Source organism: Macaca mulatta, chromosome 14 (genome assembly GCF_049350105.2).
Source record: "Macaca mulatta isolate MMU2019108-1 chromosome 14, T2T-MMU8v2.0, whole genome shotgun sequence".
In the NCBI taxonomy this organism is placed as follows: Eukaryota; Metazoa; Chordata; class Mammalia; order Primates; family Cercopithecidae; genus Macaca; species Macaca mulatta.
The window spans coordinates 103,150,017-103,168,954 of NC_133419.1; the positions used below are offsets into that span (position 1 = coordinate 103,150,017).

Genomic DNA, 18,938 nt, shown 5'->3' on the forward strand with positions numbered 1-18,938 from the left:
CTGTTCAAGATAACTTTCATTACAATTTTGCCTAAGGCAGGGTGAATGCAAATGTTTCAGTTTTAACAGACTGGATCATTCATTCAAAAAGCATTTATTGAGTGCCTTCGTGAAAAAGAATGATAATTAGATTGTTTAAGTTATAGAGAAAATATAAAACCAAAACTAGAGAAATATATGCCAAAATTTTTCCAATAGTTCCGTTGTCAAAGTAGAATTAGAATATAAGTGCAGAGTTAAATTCCATTGTGTATCAAGAAGTAATTGTAAAGGAGTTCTGTCTAAAAATATATCTTTTCAGTGATTTTTATTCTGAACAATCTTCTGCCTCAAATACATTTTGGAACTATGATTTGCAACCACTTTTTTTTGGTGGGTCAAGATAACCAGTACTGTGACTTTAAGAAGTTCATCATTAGTATGCATTTAAAAAAATGTACCAAGTTAAGAAAAAAATAGAATAAATGTACATCTGTCTAAAGCAGGGGTTAGCAGAGTACAGCCTGCAGGTCAAATCCAGTCTACTGCCTGTTTTTTTGTTTGTTTTGTTTTGTTTTGTTTTGACTAGAATGTTGATACATTTTTAAATGGCTGAAAACAAAATCAAAAGAATAACATTTCATGACATGTTAAAAATTGTCTTAAATTCAAATTTCAGGGGCTGGGTGTGGTGGCTCACACCTGTAATCCCACTACTTCAGGAGGCCAAGGTGGGTGGATCACCTGAGGTCAGAAGTTCAAGACCAGCCTGGCCAACATGGCAAAATCCTGTCTCTACTAAAAATACAAAAAATTAGCAAGGCAGTGTGCAGTGGCTCATGCCTGTAATCCTAGCACTTTGAGAGGCTGAGGAGGGTGAATCACAAGGTCAGGAGTTTGAGACCAGCCTGGCCAACATAGTGAAACTACATCTCTGATAAAAATACAAAAATTAGCCAGGCATGGTGGCACATGGCTGTAGTCCGAGCTACTCAGGAGGCTGAGGCAGGAGAATAGCTTGAACCCAAGAGGCGGAGGTTGTAGTAGCCGAGATCACACCATTGCACTCCAGCCTGGGCAACAGAGCGAGACTCCGTCTCAAAAATTAAAAAAAAAAAAAAAAAATTAGACCAGGTACAGTGGCTCACACCTGTAATCCCAGCACTTTGGGAGGCCGAGGCGGGTGGATCACCTGAGGTCAGGAGTTCAAGACCAGCGTGGCCAACATGGTGAAAACCTGTCTCTATTGAAAATACAAAAAATTAGCTGGGCTTGGTGAAGGGCACCTGTAATCCTAGCTACTTGGGAGGCTAAGGCAGGATAATCGTTTGAACCTGGGAGGCGGAGATTGCAGTAAGCCAAGATCGCGCCATTGCTCAAGAGTGAAACTCCATCTTAAAAAAAAAAAAAAAATTAACCAGGAGTGATGACACGAGCCTCCAGTCCTAGATACTCGGAACTCGGAAGGCTCAGGTCGGGGATTGCTTGAGTTCAGGAGGTCAAAGCTGCAGTGAGCTGTGATCATGCCACTGCACTCCAGCCTGGATGACAGTGAGACCCTGTATGAAAAAAAATAGAATATGATTTCCATTCTAAAGTTTTTTTCCTGGCTATGGGAGCTCAGTCATGATGTCTGTGTTGGGTTGGGAGAAAAAAACTCAGTTTCCTCTATTTAGTCTTCCCAATGACTTCTGCTTCTCTCTCAGTGACTTTGAGTAGGCTGGAAAAAGTAGTAATTAGGGTGGGCATATTGCCAACCCAAATAAAACTTTTCTCTGTTGGTAAGAAAAAAGGAAAGGGTGGTAATAGGTAGATGACTAGTAGTCACTGACATAGTAGCTGCCTAACTTGGGCAAATTACTTAAGGATATCTACCTTGTGGATTGTATTGGATTTCCAGGGCTGCCATAGCAAATTACTACAAATTGGGTAGTTTAAAATAATAGAAATGCATTCTCTCACAGTTCAGGAGGCCAGAAATCCAAAATCAAGGAATCAGCATCATTGCTTCCTTGCCAGAGGCTCTGAGACAGAAATCACTCCAGGCCTCTCTGGGTCTGTAGCGGTTTCTGGCAGTCCTTGGCCTTCCTTAGCTTGTAGGCCCTTCGTTCCAATCTGCCTCATCTTCTCTGTGTCTGTGTGTGTTCTTCTGTCTCTTATAGTGACGATTTCCTTGGAGTTGAGGCCCACCCCCCTCCAGTATGATCTCTCCATTCTTACTTTAATCGCATCTGCAATAACCCTATTTCCAAACACAGTCATATCCTGCGATTCCAAGTAGATGTGACTTTTTCTGGGATACTATTCAGTGTACTACACAGAGTTATTATGATAATCAAAGATTCTGGGTATAAAGTGCTGGCATAGTCTCTGTCAGGAAAATAGATCTTTTTTTTTTTTTTTTTACTGAGAAGTCAGTATGAAACTACATGTAAACCACAAAACTCTTTGGAAGTTATAGCATGAAATGGGGATACCTTTTTCTGCCTTTTTATATTTGTTTATATGTACCTTCTTGCACATATTATAGGCATTTAGTTCCATTAACTGAGTTAAGCCTGAGGATTACATTTGCAGAAAAGTAGGTGTTGGACTTGAGCAACATCATTCATCTGTACCGTGAGGAGGAATGTCATGAAAATGAGTCGAAGTGCATGCGGCAGGTGCATCTTGGGTTGCACACCCTGCTCAGAATCATTCCTCCCTTTCCAGGAACTGCCAACAGCTGGGACATTCCTAGCAGACTGCCCAGAGGCTATGGGTGATTGGTCTATGGATGAATCCTGATCCTGGCCTATCAGATCATTTTTTTAAAAGAGCCTGGAATTTTGAACTACAGATGTAAATAGGGGGTTACAGGGCCTGAGGCTATTTGATGCAGCCTCCTGTTTCTGCTTCCTGCTTACTCCAAGGGAAACCTACATCATTCTGATTAATTTGTGCTTTGGGGTTTGCTGAAGCTGGCACAGGTCATTTTTTGCAACTCAGAGAGCCTTAATTAGTAAAACACCAAAGTTACAGGATAGTAAACCCAACATGCAAAGAATAGTAAACAGATATATCTACTTTCATATGTTTTCTATTTAAATAAGCTATTTAAATTTTGATCTTGAAATCGTTGACTAATGGCACAAACCTGATTTTAAAGCAAGCTTTCATTTTATGGATAAACATTAGCACATTAAAATGTGCCAGTAAGGGACTGGATATGGTGGCTCACTCCTGTAATCCCAGGGCCGAGGCAGGCGGATCATTTGAGGTCAGGAGTTCCAGACCAGCCTGGCCAACATGGTGAAATCCCATCTCTACTAAAAATACAAAAATTAGCCAGGCATGGTGGTGCAGGCCTATAATCCCAGCTACTCAGGAGGCTGAGGCAGGAGAATCACTTAAACCCAGGAGGTAGAGGTTGCAATGAGCTGAGATTGTATCACTACTCCAGCCTGGGTGACAGAGCCAGACTCTGTCTCAAAGAAAAGTGCCAATGGGACCAAATCTTCCTAAGAGGGTCAATGGACTTTTAAATAGCAAAACTTTGGTTGTTCTGAACTCCAGGAATATGGAGCTAAATAGCCAGAAAGATGCCAATGAAGCTGGCACAGCTGTTAGGATTTCTATTCAGTTCTGCATTTTCCTTTACTATTATTCGGCTTGAAAAACCTAGGGCCCAGACTATAAGAAAAACAAAACAGAATGGAAGCTAAGATGGCCAGTTTTTATAGTAAAAAATCTATTCCAAGGGGACGGGTTGACACTTTCTCTATGTGGAAATAGAGAAAAGTAAATTAAAGAAGAAAAAGCCACACAAGGTATTTTTTTCTGAACATATGTATTTAAAATATTTGTCACTGCATTTTGACTTATTCAAATTGTTTAATATGATATTTGTTGGTTGTATTTTTAGTAAAATAGAATTAAAGACATTTTGTATTTTGGCAACCTATTTTGTTCTGGTATCTTGGAGAGTGGAGTGAGGGGAAGATGATCTGAGAAAATTCTGGCATGGGGAGAGATGAGGAATGAGAGTTCTCTTTCACCTTCTAGTGTTCTTGAGAATGCATCTCTTGGGGCTCAGGAAACAATACCCCAAATATGGCACTTTGGCCTGCTGAGTACTTTGATTTTTTTTTTTTTTTTTTTTTTTTTTTGCTTGTTTGTTTTTTTGAGATGAAGTCTCACTCTGTCGCCCAGGCTGAAGTGCAGTGGTGTGATCTCGGCTCACTGCAACCTCCACCTCCCAGGTTCAAGTGATTCTCCTGCCTTGGCCTCCCGAGTAGCTGGCGTTACAGGTGCCCACCACCACGCCCGGCTAATTTTTGTATTCTGAGTACTTTGAACTAAAGGAGATTAGAAAGCCTCAGAGGCAGTTTAAGAAGCAAAGTCTCAGGCAGTGGCTCACGCCTGTAATCCCAGCACTTTGGGAGGCTGAGGCAGAAGGATCGCTTGAGCCTAGGAGTTCAAGACCAGACTGAGCAACATAGAGAGACCACATTTCTCCAAAAAATTTTTAAAATAGCTGAATGGGGTGGCACCTACCTGTAGTCCCAGCTACTTGGGAGGCTGAGACACAAGGATCACTTGAGTCTGGGAGATTTAGGCTGCAGTAAGCCCACATCACACCACTAAGCTCCAGCCTGGCAGACAGAGCAAGACCCTGTCTCAAAAACAAACAAAAAACCCCCAAAACAAAGAAGCAAAGTCTTTCTCTGACCTTCTCCCACCTGCCTGTTTCCCATCCACCTTTCTTCCCTGAAGTGAGTCATAGAAACCACAATTCCTCTTCCCCACTTTGGGTCATACAAATTAGAATCCCTCTGCCTGCAAAGCGAGCCGTAACATCTAGAAAGGTTACTCTCTCCTTTCTCCCTGGAAGACCTTCATTCCGGAGGGGTCCTGCCTCATGCCAGGGAGGAAAGAATGCTACACAGAGAGGCCAAGAAGAATCTGAACGGACAGGCCTTGCTGGGTTTCCCTCCCTAGTCTCTGACTTTCGTCCAATCACATTTCTACATGGCTGTCCATTCTTTATCAAACCTAAGAATAAAAATAGAACATTTTTTTCTGGGTCTTTGGGTCTTCATTTCTGAAGGCTCCTGTGTCATCACAAAATTCTTTGATTAAAATATTTGTTATGCTTTTCTCTTACTAATCTGTCTTTTGTTATAGGAGTTTTGGCCATGGCCCTTATGATGGGTGAGACAAAGAACTTGGAAATGACATACGAACAGACAGGACTACCTCCATTATCATATATAAGAATAGGAATTATGGGCTGGGCATGATGGCTCACGCCTGTAATCCCAGCACTTTGGGAGGCCAAGACCGGTGGATCACCTGAGGTCAGGAGTTGGAGACTAGCCTGGCCAACATAGTGAAACCCCATGTCTACTAAAAATATAAAAAATTAGCTGAGATGGTGGTGTGCACCTGTAATCCCAGCTACTTGGGAGGCTGAGGCAGGACAATTGCTTGAACCCAGGAGGCAGAAGTTGCAGTGAGCCAAGATCGCGCCATTGCACTCCAGCCTGGGCGACAGAGTGAGACTCTGTCTCAAAAAAAAGAAAAAAGGGTTATTAATTTTATTAATCACATGATGGATGGAGGCTTTCTGGGGAGAACAGAGTGGCTCCTAAGCAGGTCCAAGCGTGGCTTGAGAGAGCAGGGAAAGGAGACTGACTGTGCTTTTACTGTGATTAGAGGGTAGGGTTCTTACTTGGCCAAGGCTTGCATGATTTTAACTCACTTTCAGTGCCAAAGGAGGAAGCACTCAGGATTTCTTACCACCTCACCCAGAGGTGGGGAAAGGACAAGGAAGTTGGGGGGCGGGGGGCTTGAAAACTGTCAGCAAACATCAAAAATGAAGTCAGGCTATGATAATAAGAGTTTAAAAACCTCCTGTTTACTTTTTTTCTCTTTCTTTGAAATGGAGTCTCACTATGTTGCCCAGGCTAATTTTGGAACTCCTGGATTCATCTTCTCTACATTACAAGATAATTTTCACTTAAAAAAAGGAACAAGTAACTTAGTGTATTATATTTAATTTTGGCCTCCAAGTTGGAAACATCTCAACTGTCAATTAATGAGGTCTACACTACCACTATGGGACTTGGGACTTGTCTGTCCCTGGTTAGAATGTTTCACTAGGGAGGAGCCTTCAGAATCTTTCTTGTTACTGTTAAATAGTAGCGGGCACATAGTAGACATGTTACAAATATTAAATGGATGGCTGGTGGATAAATGGATGGATGAGTTCAAGAGAGTTGCCACTAGATGGCACTGTTTATCTGGATCTGTGTTGCAAATTTTCACAAGTCTGGGGGAAGGTGGTGGCTATTCGTCTGGATCAAGTCAGTCATGTATGTCTGAACTCCCCTGATCCTGCCCCGTTATGGCTGTTCCTTCATTTCCCGCCAGCCCTCTAGGGGGCTGAGAATCATGACATTTGCTCCTTGGAAATAATCTCAGATATTATCTATTCTATTGCAACTCTCTAAATTTTCAGGTCAACAAAATGGGGGGCAAGCCGTGAAGCACTGCAGTGGGAGTGTAGCGTCAGCAATTGATTTTTCAGATGTCTCAAACTTAGGAGCCAAAAATAACGATAATATGCTGAGCTATTTGTTCATTCAGAAAAAAACAAAAACCAAAAAACAAGAATTTCCTGCAGCAGACTTAACACCTGCATCCTGTGCCCACCATGATCCAGCTCCTGTAGTTACCATGGCCCCACCCTGCAACCTCCCCCGACCTCCATCTGTTGCAGCAGACTCAGAAGGTCCTTCCCTAGACTTACATCTAACATTTACGTTTCTCTCCCCGAGAAGCTGTAAGGATCCCTTGCTTTCTGCAAATCAACTAGGTCTGCCATTTTCATCCTTAAACCTGACCTCCTTCTCCATTTGGCCTCAGGCCCAGCCGACCTGGCCTTGTTTTCCTCATCATAAGCGACAGGTTTTTAAAATCTGAAACATCCTAGCTGCAAATCCCATTAGTGCCTCCATAGAATCCAGTGGTTTTCATTTTATCTAATCCCAGCATTTAACAGCAACTGGGCAGCTCTGCTATATCCAGGCCTGTGGTAGTCTCATTATCATGCATTTTGGCAATTATTCAAAATGCACCTTTTCACATAGAACAAGAGTAAGTCCAAGTCCAATCTAGCCATAATTCATTCACTCATTCAGTAAGCATTTACTACATGTATATTAACATAGAACCGGGTTCTGTCATTGTTTATAAAAACAAATAAAGCATTTCCACTCCCCCAAAGTAGACATGCAATCAGATAAAGTACAATCAAGTACATTAAATGCTTAGTAGTATAATGAAAATAAATAGCAGGGTCCTTTATCAGACTGAAATGAAATATTATTCTGGAATACTGACCACTGCAACTCTGAGTTTTTATCTACAATATAAGAATGCTAAGCTCTACCTACCAGGCTAGTATGAAAACTCGGAGTGAATGTGGATACACAAACATAAAATTTCCTCAGTACAGCTCTTGGCCTACAACAGGTGTTCAATAAGTACTGTTCCCTTTTCCTCCTCTATAATAAAGGTATAAACAAAATTTTGTGGAAACGCAGAGGAGGAAGCTTGTAAGAGTTTCCTGAAAACTCTGCAATCTGGAAGCACAGAAAAAGAAGAAAGTTGTAGGCAGGGGGCAAAGTAAATAGAGAGATGCATCAGCTGGGTCCTCTGGGAAGCAGATCTGAGACAGAGTTAGTGCAAGAGGCTTAGTGGGAAGTAATGCCTATGAAAAATGAAAGAGACTGGAGAAGTGGTATTGGGTGGAAAAGCTCAGACAATGTTACAGATCTGAGTCTCCACCCCCCCAACAGAGAGCTCTGGAGCAATATTGCCTGTTAGAGGAGTCCTGCACTTTGCAGAAATATCCAGGCCCTGGTGCCCCTCCAGGAAGAACATGACCTTAGCTAAAAAGTGGCAGATTCTGGAGGTAGTAACAGCGGAGGCTGTCAGCTCACTGCATTCTTGGCAGTTGAGCAGCAAAAGTTTTTCTTGAAAGGAGATCTGAGGGGCACACCTCTGTGTCTGCCACAGTATTTTGTTCTACTTCCTTCTAAGACTTATAGAGTGTCAGTATGTCCAGAGGCTGTGCCAGGCACTTTTTTCATTTATGCTTGCAACAGCTCTTTGAGATGGATAAGATCCCCATGTTTCAGATAGGCAAAGTGTGTTTCAGTCCATACTCTTCCCCAGTTGCCTGCTTAAAACAGCGTCAGTGGTGGTGGTCGTGTCTGAACCAGCAGAAGTTACTCCAGGGAGAGAACCTAACGCAAGATTTGGATGCAGGCAGATACAAGCTGAGGGTAAACTGGAACTGGCAGGTTCTAGTCAAAATAGTAGTGACTACGATGGTTCAATACTCTTGAAAGAAAACTTTCAAAGATAATAATACATGGTTCAATTACCTATGGTGTATTCGGGATCACGTATTTCGCTTACTTGGAATTTTCCATGACTTTCCATTTGTCTTAGTCACGTCAGGCTGCTCTAACAAATTGTCATAGACTTGGTGGCTTAAACAACAAACACCTGTTTCTCACAGCTTCGCAGGTTGGGAAGTCCAAGATGGAGGCGCTGGCAGGTCTGGAACTTGGTGAGGGCCAGCTTCCTGGTTTACAGATGTCTATCTGACTGTATCCTCACATGGCAGAAAGCAGGAAGACAGGAAGCAAACTCTCTCCTGTGTTTTCCTTTAAGGCCACTAATTCCCATTCATGAAGGCTCTACCCTCAAGACCTAATCACGTCCCAAAGGCCCACCTCCTAATACCATCACAGTGGTGGTTAGGCCTTCAACAGATGAATTTTGGGGAGCATAACATTCCTCTATAACACTATCGGACTCTGAATAAAATGCCTTATCATGGCCTTCAAAGCTCCGCTTCACCTGGCCTTGCCTGAGCCTCTAGCCCAGTGCTTCTCTTGCCCCCCAGGGGACATTTGGCAATGTTTGGGGCCTTTTTTTAGTAGTTTCAGCTTGGGGTGGAGCAGAGGAAAGTGTTACTGGCATCTAGCGGTACAGACCAGGGATGCTGCTTAACATCCTACAATGCACAGGACAGCCCTCAACAAAGAATTGTCAAGCCCAAAATATCAGCAGTGCTGAGGCTGAGAAACCTGGCTCCCTCCTCTCCTACGGCTTCTCTCTCCTCATTCACTCCTCGCCAGCCACGCTTGCTCAGCGCAGGCCTTGACACATGTTCCCACTCTCTAGAAGCTTGTCTTCCCACCGGTCCTCTCATGCTCACTCAGGTCTTAGCTCAGATGCAACTTCCCCAGACAGGAGGCTGGCAACCTGTTCAAGGCATGTTCCTCCCAACCTCTCCTGTTCTCTTCGCTCCCATCCCCCTGATGTCTTTCTCCATGACACTCACCATGATCCACAAATCCAGATTTATTTGAACTTTGTTGTGCTTCTTTCTTGCTATGCTACGAACTCCACACTGTATCTTCATCCACTAGTAGGTGCTAAGCATATTCTATGTGCTGAAAACATACTTGAGTGAATTAATAACATTTTCCAGAATATGCCTTGGTTTGGGGAAGCTAAATCCCAGATGCATTTAGAGGTAAATTTCATTGCAGTTCAGTTACAGTGTGGCATTTGTCATTAATTTTATTACCGATTGTCCAAATTTTTGACCATCAGCATTTTTTCCAGAGACTGTCTTATAACATTTGCTTTGCTGTGGAGAACACCCTATTATTTCGATGGCCTTTCTTGCTCGCCTGCCCACCCACCCACCTCCTGTACTCCCCCTGGCTACCCTGGCAGTCCTCTTGTCCCTCACAAGCACTAGGCTCAGTCCCCTTCAGGGCTCCACACTTGCTGTTCTCTCTGCCCCTAGACCTTCCCACATGGCTCACTTATTTCAGATCTCAGCTCAAATATGAAATCTCCCCAGAAGGGCTTTCCTGAGCATCTCTCTAGAATCATCACTGCTGTCTCCTTCCTATCCCACTGTCTTTTCTTTTGGATCATATCCACTATTCACTTGTGCACTGTCTCCCCAGCTACAATGTCTGCTTACCGAGGGCAGGACTTTGCCTGTCTTGTTCATGGCATCCCCAGCCCCAAGAATAGGGCCTCTGGTAAAGACTGTTGAGTGAAGAGTTCCAGAACACAGAGAAAGGTACACAGCAGCAGTAATAAGGATGAGCAACCTCTGTGCAGCAACAACTGTCCACCCTCTAAAAAGCTGCTTTCAGAAAGGAAGGAGTAGATTGTCCAATTTTCTCCAGTAAATGCTGCTACCATCTTCTCTGCTAGGAAGGGCTTTTTTTTTTTTTTTTTTTAATTTAAATTTAAATTTAAATTTTATTTTTTTTGAGATGGAGTCTCACTCTGTCACCCAGGCTGGAGCGCAGTGGCATGATCTCAGCTCACTGTAACCTCCGTCTCCCGGGTTCAAGCGATTCTCCTGCTTCAGCCTCATGAGTGGCTGGGATTACAGGCACCCACCACACCTGGCTAATTTTTGTATTTTTTGGTAGAGATGGGGTTTTGTCATGTTGGCCAGGCTGGTCTTAAACTCCTGACCTCAGGTGATCCACCCCGCCTCGGCCTTCCAAAGTGCTGGGATTACAGGTGTGAGCCACCGTGCCCGGCCAGGAAGGGCTTATTTTGAGCCCAACTTGGATGAATTTCTCATGTGTCCTGTGGTATCTCACTGCCTCCTCAGCATGCCACCTTGTTATTTTTACAGAAGGTGTGGTGCCAACAGCAGCTTCTGTGGTGCCAACAGAAGCTCAGGCTACCTGAGCTTCTGGTGGGGAGGAATATTCTGGAAACAGAAGGACACAGCTAGGAGTTACAACTGATCTTATACTCAAATCCCCTCTTGGTCATAACCCTATTATAGTCTTAGGTGTAAGTCTCAGAACTATGAAACACTCTTAGGACATTCTTAATGTCCTAAGAAACTAAGAAAAACTTAGGAAGACTTGTCATATAGGGGAAGAGCCAAATTAATGATGTTCACAGTTCTGAATCATGTCAAATAGATGATCTTCATAGTGGCGTTTTAAATTTTCTCACCATAAGATGAGGACAGAGATCCGCTGTACCGTTCAGTGCAGGGAATGCAATTGGAAAAAACAGGAGGATAATTCTTCTTCAGTACTTTCTCGTCTGAATAGGGCCACATTTTCTTTCTTTTGTTACTAAATGTACAATGTCACATCTATTCTTGTTGCCAGATGAATGTGATTTAGCACAATACTATGTATCCTGTTAGCATTTCTAGGTAAATATGAGTCACTGGTATTATGCTGAGCTGGAGGTTAAATAGAAAGTAATTGACCACAGGCCAGGTGCGGTGGCTCACGCCTGTAATCCCAGCACTTTGGGAGGACACAGTGTCTCACACCTGTAATCCCAGCACTTTGGGAGGCCAAGGTGGGTGGATCATCTAAGTTCAGGAGTTTGAGACCAGTGGCCAACATGGTGAAACCCCATATCTACTAAAACCACAAACATTAGCCGGGCAGGATGGGCACCTGTAATCCCAGCTACTTGAGAGGCTGAGGCAGGAGAATTGCTTGAAACCGGGAGGCGGAGGTTGCTGGGAGGTGGATGTTGCAGTGAGCCGAGATCGGGCCACTGCACTTCAGTCTGGGTGACAGAGTGAAACTCCGTCTCCAAAAAAAAAAAAAAAGTAATTAACCACAAAGACAATTACAGTTTAAGTAGGTGTTTACAAGTCTGAGACGGTGGGAAAAGTTGACCTTTTTTAAAAAAAACACCTAACATTCCCTGAAATATCTTGACCTTTAGAGCTGAACTACAATACATGGTTTCATACTTAAGATGAAATTATGCTCATATTAACATCAAAATATCTGATTTATTTTTTGGACTTTCCTAGTCTTTGCAGTCATATTAACAAAATGAAAGAAAAGTAAAAAGTAAAAATACCATAAAGCTATAGATTATGTTTTTTTATTTTTATTTTTTGCATTCTTCTTTTAATTTTATTTTTTTAAATTTTACTTCAAGTTCTGGGATACACGTGCAGAATGTGCAGGTTTGTTACATAGGTATACATGTGCCATGGTGGTTTGCTGCACCGATCATCTAGGTTTTAAACCCCACATGCATTAAGTATTTATCCTAATGCTCTCCCTCCCCTCGTCCCCCACCCCCCGACAGGCCCCCGCGTATGACGTTCCCCTCCCTGTTGTCCATGTGTTCTCATTTTTCAGCTCCCGCTTATGAGTGAGAACATGTGGTGTTTGGTTTTTTGTTCCTGTTTGGATTTTTTACTTTAAAACAACCCATACAAACCTGAGCCATCACTGTCAGATTTTGCTTTCTTACCAGTAGAAGGTGCTAACAACACCATTAAATGTTTTCAGTGTGACAGACTATGAGAAGAAGCCCAGTGAGCTCATGGGGAAATATATTCATCTGTTTATTTTTGCCAAATTTACTGATAGTAGTTTGATGTGAAAAAATAACATACAACAATCTGTTTCCTCTCTAATGGGAAGGCACCTAATTACCCATTTTATTGTTAATATTCAATCTAGAAAAGTGATGAAAATAATGCATAAAAAATACAATTATCTCTAGACTCAAGTATATAAAATAAACTGAGGTATTCTCTTGGATTTAGTGACAATGCTTCTCGAAATTTGTACCAAGATAAAATATCAGACAGGTGAACAAAAAATGAATGGATAAGATGTTCATCTCAACATTGTTTAAAGTACTATATCATGGCTATATTACATAACTTCATATAGTGGAACACTGTGGCCATAAAAATGATGGTGAAGATTGTGTTTATTGCCATGGAAAGCTATCCATGCAATATGATTGTTGTTATTATTTTAAATAGAGATGCGATATTGCTCTGTTGCCCAGGCTGGAGCACAGTGGTGTGATCACAGCTCACTACAACCTTTAACTACTGGGCTCAAGCAATCCCCCCACCTCAGCCTCCCGAGTAGCTGGGACTACAGGCATCCTCCACTATGCCCTGATAATTACAAAAATTGTTAAGTGACAGGGTCTCACTATATTGCCCAGTCTGGTCTCAAACTCCTAGGCTCAAGCAATCCTCCCGCCTCAGTCTCCTGAGTAGCTGAGACTATAGGCATGTGCTACCATGTCCAGCTGATGTAATATTATTAAGTTAAAAATGCAGGCTACAGCTCTTTTTCATGGTGCCCTGAAAGCGATCAGCTGCTTCAAGATGAAGCTGAACATCTCCTTCCCAGCCACTGGCTGCCAGAAACTCATTGAAGTGGACAATGGACACAAACTTCATACTTTTTATGAGAAGCGTGTGGCCACAGAAGTTGCTGCTGATGCTCTGGGTAAAGACTGGAAGGGTTATGTGGTCTGAATCAGCGGTGGGAACAACAAACAAGGTTTCCCTATGAATCAGGGTGTCTTGACCAATGGCCATGTCCACCTGCTACTGAATAAAAGGCATTCCTGTTACAGACCAAGGAGAACTGGAAAAAGAAAGTGAAAATCTGCTTGTGGTTGCATTGTGGATTCCAATCTGAGCATTCTCTACTTGGTTATTGTAAAAAAAAGGAGAGAAGGATATTCCTGGACTGACTGATACTATGGTGCCTTGTCGCCTCGGGCCCAAAAGAGCTAGCTGAATCTGCAAACTTTTCAGTCTCTCTAAATATGATGATGTCCACCAGTGTGTTGTAAGAAAGCTGTTAAACAAAGAAGGTAAGAAACCTAGGACCAAATCACCCAAGATTCAGTATCTTGTTACTTACTCCACGTGTACTGCAGCACAAACGGTGGCGTATTGCTCTGAAGAAACAGAGAATTAAGAAAAATAAGGAAGTGGCTACCGAATATGCTAAACTTTTGGCCGAGAGAATGAAGGAAGCTAAAGAGAAGCACCAAGGACAGATTGACAAGAGACGCAGACTGTCCTCTCTGCGAGCTTCTACTTCCAAGTCTGAATCTAGTCAAAAATAAGATTTTTTGAGTAACAAATAAATAAGACAGACTAAAAAAAATGCAGGTTACAAAATTGTCATTTAATGTCTCATTTAAATAAAGATATGATACAGAAAAGCATGGCAGATATTCACTGAAATGATGATTGTCTCTAGATAATGTGATTATTTGTGATCCTTATTATCTGGTTGTGTAACCTTGAGAAAAAAACTTAGCCCTTCCATACCTCTCAGTTTCATCATCAGCAAAATGGTGGCAATAATATTTCCTACCTCATGGGTAACATGAGGAATTCAACACATTTATATATGTAAAGCATTTAAAAGAGTGCTGAACACATCATGCATACTAAGAAACTATTAGCTATCATATTCATTATCCTAATTGTCCATATTTTCTAATCTTATGATTGTGTATGTGTTAATTTTATAACCAGTAAAGACAATAAACTACTTTTTTTTTCAAAAAGATAGCTCTCACAGAGGAGGAGGGAATTAAATTCATTCCTATCTATACGAATAGTGGCCGGGCACGGTGGCTCACACCTGTAATCCCAGCATTTTGGGAGGCCAAGGCAGGTGGATCACCTGAGGTCAGGAGTTCAAGACCAGCCTGGCCAACATGGCGAAACCCTGTCTCTACTAAAAATACAAAACATAGCCGGGCATGGTGGCGGACAGCTGTAATCCCAGCTACATGCAAGGCTGAGGCAGAAGAATTGCTCGAACCCAGGAGGCAGAGGTTGCAGTGAGCGAGATCATGCCACTGCACTTCAGTCTGGCGACAGAGTAAGACTCTGCCAAAAAAAAAAAAAATATATATATATATATAGTAAGTCACTTAATTTCCATTTACCCCAAAAGTTAAAATGGTCAGATGCTTTTTAAAAAATTATTATTATACTTTTTATTATACTTTATTATAGGTATATGTATGCCATGTTGGTATGCTGCACCCATCAACTCATCATTTACATTAGGTATTTCTCCTAATGCTATCCCTCCCCAGCCCCCAACCCCCTGACAGACCCCAGTGTGTGATGTTCCCTGTGTCTAAGTGTTCTCACTGTTCAATTCTTGCCTATGAATGAGAACATCTGGTGTTTGGTTTTCTGTCTTTGTGGTAGTTTGCTGAGAATGATGGTTTCCAGCTTCATCCATGTCCCTACAAAGGACATGAACTCATCCTTTTTTATGGCTGCATAGTATTCCATGGTATATATGTGCCACATTTTCTTAATGCAGTCTATCATTGATGGACATTTGGGATGGTTCCAAGTCTTTCCTATTGTGAATAGTGCCGAAATAAACATACGTGTGCGTGTGTCTTTATAGTAGCATGATTTATAATCCTTTCGTTATATACCTAGTAATGGGATCACTGGGTCAAATGGTATTTCTAGTTCTAGATCCTTGAGGAATCGCCACACTATCTTCCACAGTGGTTGAACTAATTGACACTCCCACCAATAGTACAGAAGCGTTCCTATTTGTCCACATCCTCTCCAGTATCTGTCATTTCCTGACTTTTTAATGATCGCCATTCTAATTGGCATGAGATGGTATCTGACTGTGGTTTCGATCTGCATGTCTCTGATGACCAGTGATGGTAAGCATTTTTTCATGTGAGTTCTAATTTGATTGCACTGTGGTCTGAGAGACTGTTTCTTGTGATTTCTGTTATTTTACATTTGCTGAGGAGTGCTTTACTTCCAATTATGTGGTCAATTTTGGAATAAGCGTGATGTGGTGCTGAGAAGAATGTATATTCTGTTGATTTGGGGTGGAGAGTTCCGTAGATGTCTATTATGTCTGCTTGGTGCAGAGCTGAGTTCAAGTCCTGGATATCCTTGTTAACCTTCTGTCTTGTTGATCTGTCTGATGTTGACAGTGGGTTGTTAAAGTCTCCCATTATTATTGTGGGGGAGTCTAAGTCTCTTTGTAGGTCTCTAAGGACTTGCTTTATGAATCTGGGTGCTCCTGTATTGGGTGCATATATATTTAGGATTGTTAGCTCTTCTTGTTGAATTGATCTCTTTACCATTATGTAATGGCCTTCTTTGTCTCTTTTTGATCTTTGTTGGTTTAAAGTCTGTTTTATCAGAGACTAGAATTGCAACCCCTGCTTTTTTTTTTTTGCTTTCCATTTGCTTGGTAGATCTTCCTTCATCCCTTTGAGTCTATGTGTGTATCTGCACATGAGATGGGTCTGCTGAATAAAGCACCCTGATGGTCTTGACTCTTTATCCAGTTTGCCAATCTGTGTCTTTTAACTGGGGCATTTAACCCATTTACATTTAAGGTTAATATTGCTATATGTGAATTTGATTCTGCCGTTATGATGTTAGCTGGTTATTTTGCCCATTAGTTGATACAGTTTCTTCCTGGCATCGATGGTCTTTACAGTTTGGCATGTTTTTGCAGTGGCTGGTACCGGTTGTTTCTTTCCATGTTTAGTGCTTCCTTCAGGAGCTCTTGTAGGGCAGGCCTGGTGGTGACAAAATCTCTCAGCATTTGCTTGTCTGTAAAGGATTTTATTTCTCCTTCACTTCTGGTTATGAAATTGGCTGGATATGAAATTCTGGGTTGAAAATTCTTTTCTTTAAGAATGTTGAGTAATAGCCCTCACTCTCTTCTGGCTTGTAGGGTGTCTGCCAAGAGATCCACTGTTAGTCTGAGGGGCTTCCCTTTGTGGGTAACCCGACCTTTCTCTCTGGCTGCCCTTAACATTTTTTCCTGCATTTCAACTTTGGTGAATCTGACAATTATGTGTCTTGGGGTTGCTCTTCTCGAGGAGTATTTTTGTGGTGTTCTCTGTATTTCCTGAATTTGAATGTTGGCCTGCCTTGCTAGGTTGGGGAAGTTCTCCTGGTTAACATCCTGAAGTATGTTTTCCAACTTGATTCCATTTCCCCATCACTTTCGGGTACACCAATCAAACATAGATTTGGTCTTTTCACATAGTCCAATATTTCTTGTAGGCTTTGTTCGTTTCTTTTTACTCTTTTTCTTTAAACTTGTCTTCTCACTTTATTTCATTAATTTGATCTTCAATCACTGATACCCTTTCTTCCACTTGATCAAATTGGCTATTGAAGCTTGTGCATGCGTCATGAAGTTCTCGTGCCATGGTTTTCAGCTCCATTAGGTCATTTAAGGTCTTCTCTACACTATTTATTCTAGTTGACCATTCATCTAATCTTTTTTCAATTTTTTAGCTTCCTTGTGATAGGTTTGAACATGCTGCTTTAGCTGGGAGAAGTTTATTACCGACCTTCTGAAACCTACTTCTATCAGTTTGTCAAAGTCATTCTCCGTCCAGCTTTCCTCCATTGCTGACAGGGAGCTGCAATCCTTTGGGGGAGAAGAGGTACTCTGGTTTTTAGAATTTTCAGCTTTTCTGCTCTGGTTTCTTCTCATCTTTGTGGTTTTATTTACCTTTGGTCTTTTTTTTTATTATCATACTTTAAGTTCTAGGGTACATGTGCACAACTTGCAGGTTTGTTACATATGTATACATGTGCCATGTTAGTGTGCTGCACCCGTTAACTCGTCATTTACATTAGGTGTATCTCCTAATGCTATCCCTCCCGCATCGCCCTGCCCCATGACAGGCCCCTGTGTGTGATGTTCCTCACCCTGTGTCTAAGTGTTCTCATTGTTCAATTCCCACCTATGAGTGAGAACATGCAGTGTTTGGTTTTCCGTCCTTGTGATAGTTTGTTGAGAATGATGGTTTCTAGCTTCATCCATGTCCCTACAAAGGACATGAACTCATCCTTTTATATGGCTGCATAATATTACATGGTGTATATGTGCCACATTTTCTTAATCCAGTCTATCATTGATGGACATTTGGGTTGGTTCCAAGTCTTTGCTATTCTGAATAGTGCTGCAATAAACATACGTGTGCATGTGTCTTTATAGCAGCATGATTTATAATCCTTTGGGTATATATCCAGTAATAGTATGGCTGGGTCAAATGGTATTTCTAGTTCTAGATCCTTTAGGAATCGCCACACTACCTTCCACAATGATTGAACTAGTTTACAGTCCCACCAACAGTATAAAAGCATTCCTATTTGTCCACATCCTCTCCAGCACCTGTTGTTTCCTGACTTTTTAATGATCGCCATTCTAACTGGCATGAGATGGTATCTCATTGTGGTTTTGATTTTCATTTCTCTGATGGCCAGTGATGATGAGCCTTTTCTCATGTGTCTGTTGGCTGCATAAATGTCTTCTTTTGAGAAGTGTCTGTTCATATCCTTTGCCTACTTTTTGATGGGTTTGTTTGATTTTTTCTTGTAAATTTGTTTTAGTTCTTTGTAGATTCTGGATATTAGCCCTTTGTTAGATGGGTAGATTGTAAAAATTTTCTCCCCTTCTGTAGGTTGCCTGTTCACTCTGATGGTAGTTTCTTATGCTGTGCAGAAGCTCTTTAGTTTAATTAGATACCATTTGTCAATTTTGGCTTCTGTTGCCATTGCTTTTGCTGTTTCAGTCATGAAGTCCTTGCCCATGCCTATGTCCTGAATGGTATTGCCTAGGTTTTCTTCTAGGGTTTTTATGGTTTTAGGTCTAACATTTAAGTCTTTAATCCATCTTAAATTAATTTTTGTATAAGGTGTAAGGAAGGGATCCAGTTTCAGCTTTCTACGTATGGCTAGCCAGTTTTCCCAGCACTATTTATTAAATAGGGAATCCTTTCCCCATTTCTTGTTTTTGTCAGGTTTGTCAAAGATCAGATGGTTGTAGATGTGTGGTATTATTTCTGAGGGCTCTGGTCTCTGTTTTGGTACCAGTACCGTGCTGTTTTGGTTACTGTAGCCTTGTAATATAGTTTGAAGTCAGGTAGCGTGATGCCTCCAGCTTTGTTCTTTTGGCTTAGGATTGACTTGGCAATGCGGGCTCTTTTTTGGTTCCATATGAACTTGAAAGTAGTTTTTTCCAATTCTGTGACAAAACTCATTGGTAGCTTGATGGTGATGGCTT

At 41.7% G+C, this 18,938-nt stretch overlaps 1 long non-coding RNA gene and 1 pseudogene across 1 annotated transcript in view; both read left to right on the top strand.

Annotated features, from left to right (window-relative positions):
- Nucleotides 1–18,938, top strand: part of LOC144334451 (uncharacterized) — a 43,522-nt gene that overhangs the window by 12,184 nt on the left and 12,400 nt on the right. The gene's annotated exons all lie outside the window — the stretch shown is intronic.
- LOC704603 (small ribosomal subunit protein eS6 pseudogene) lies at nt 12,932–14,174 on the top strand (annotated as a pseudogene).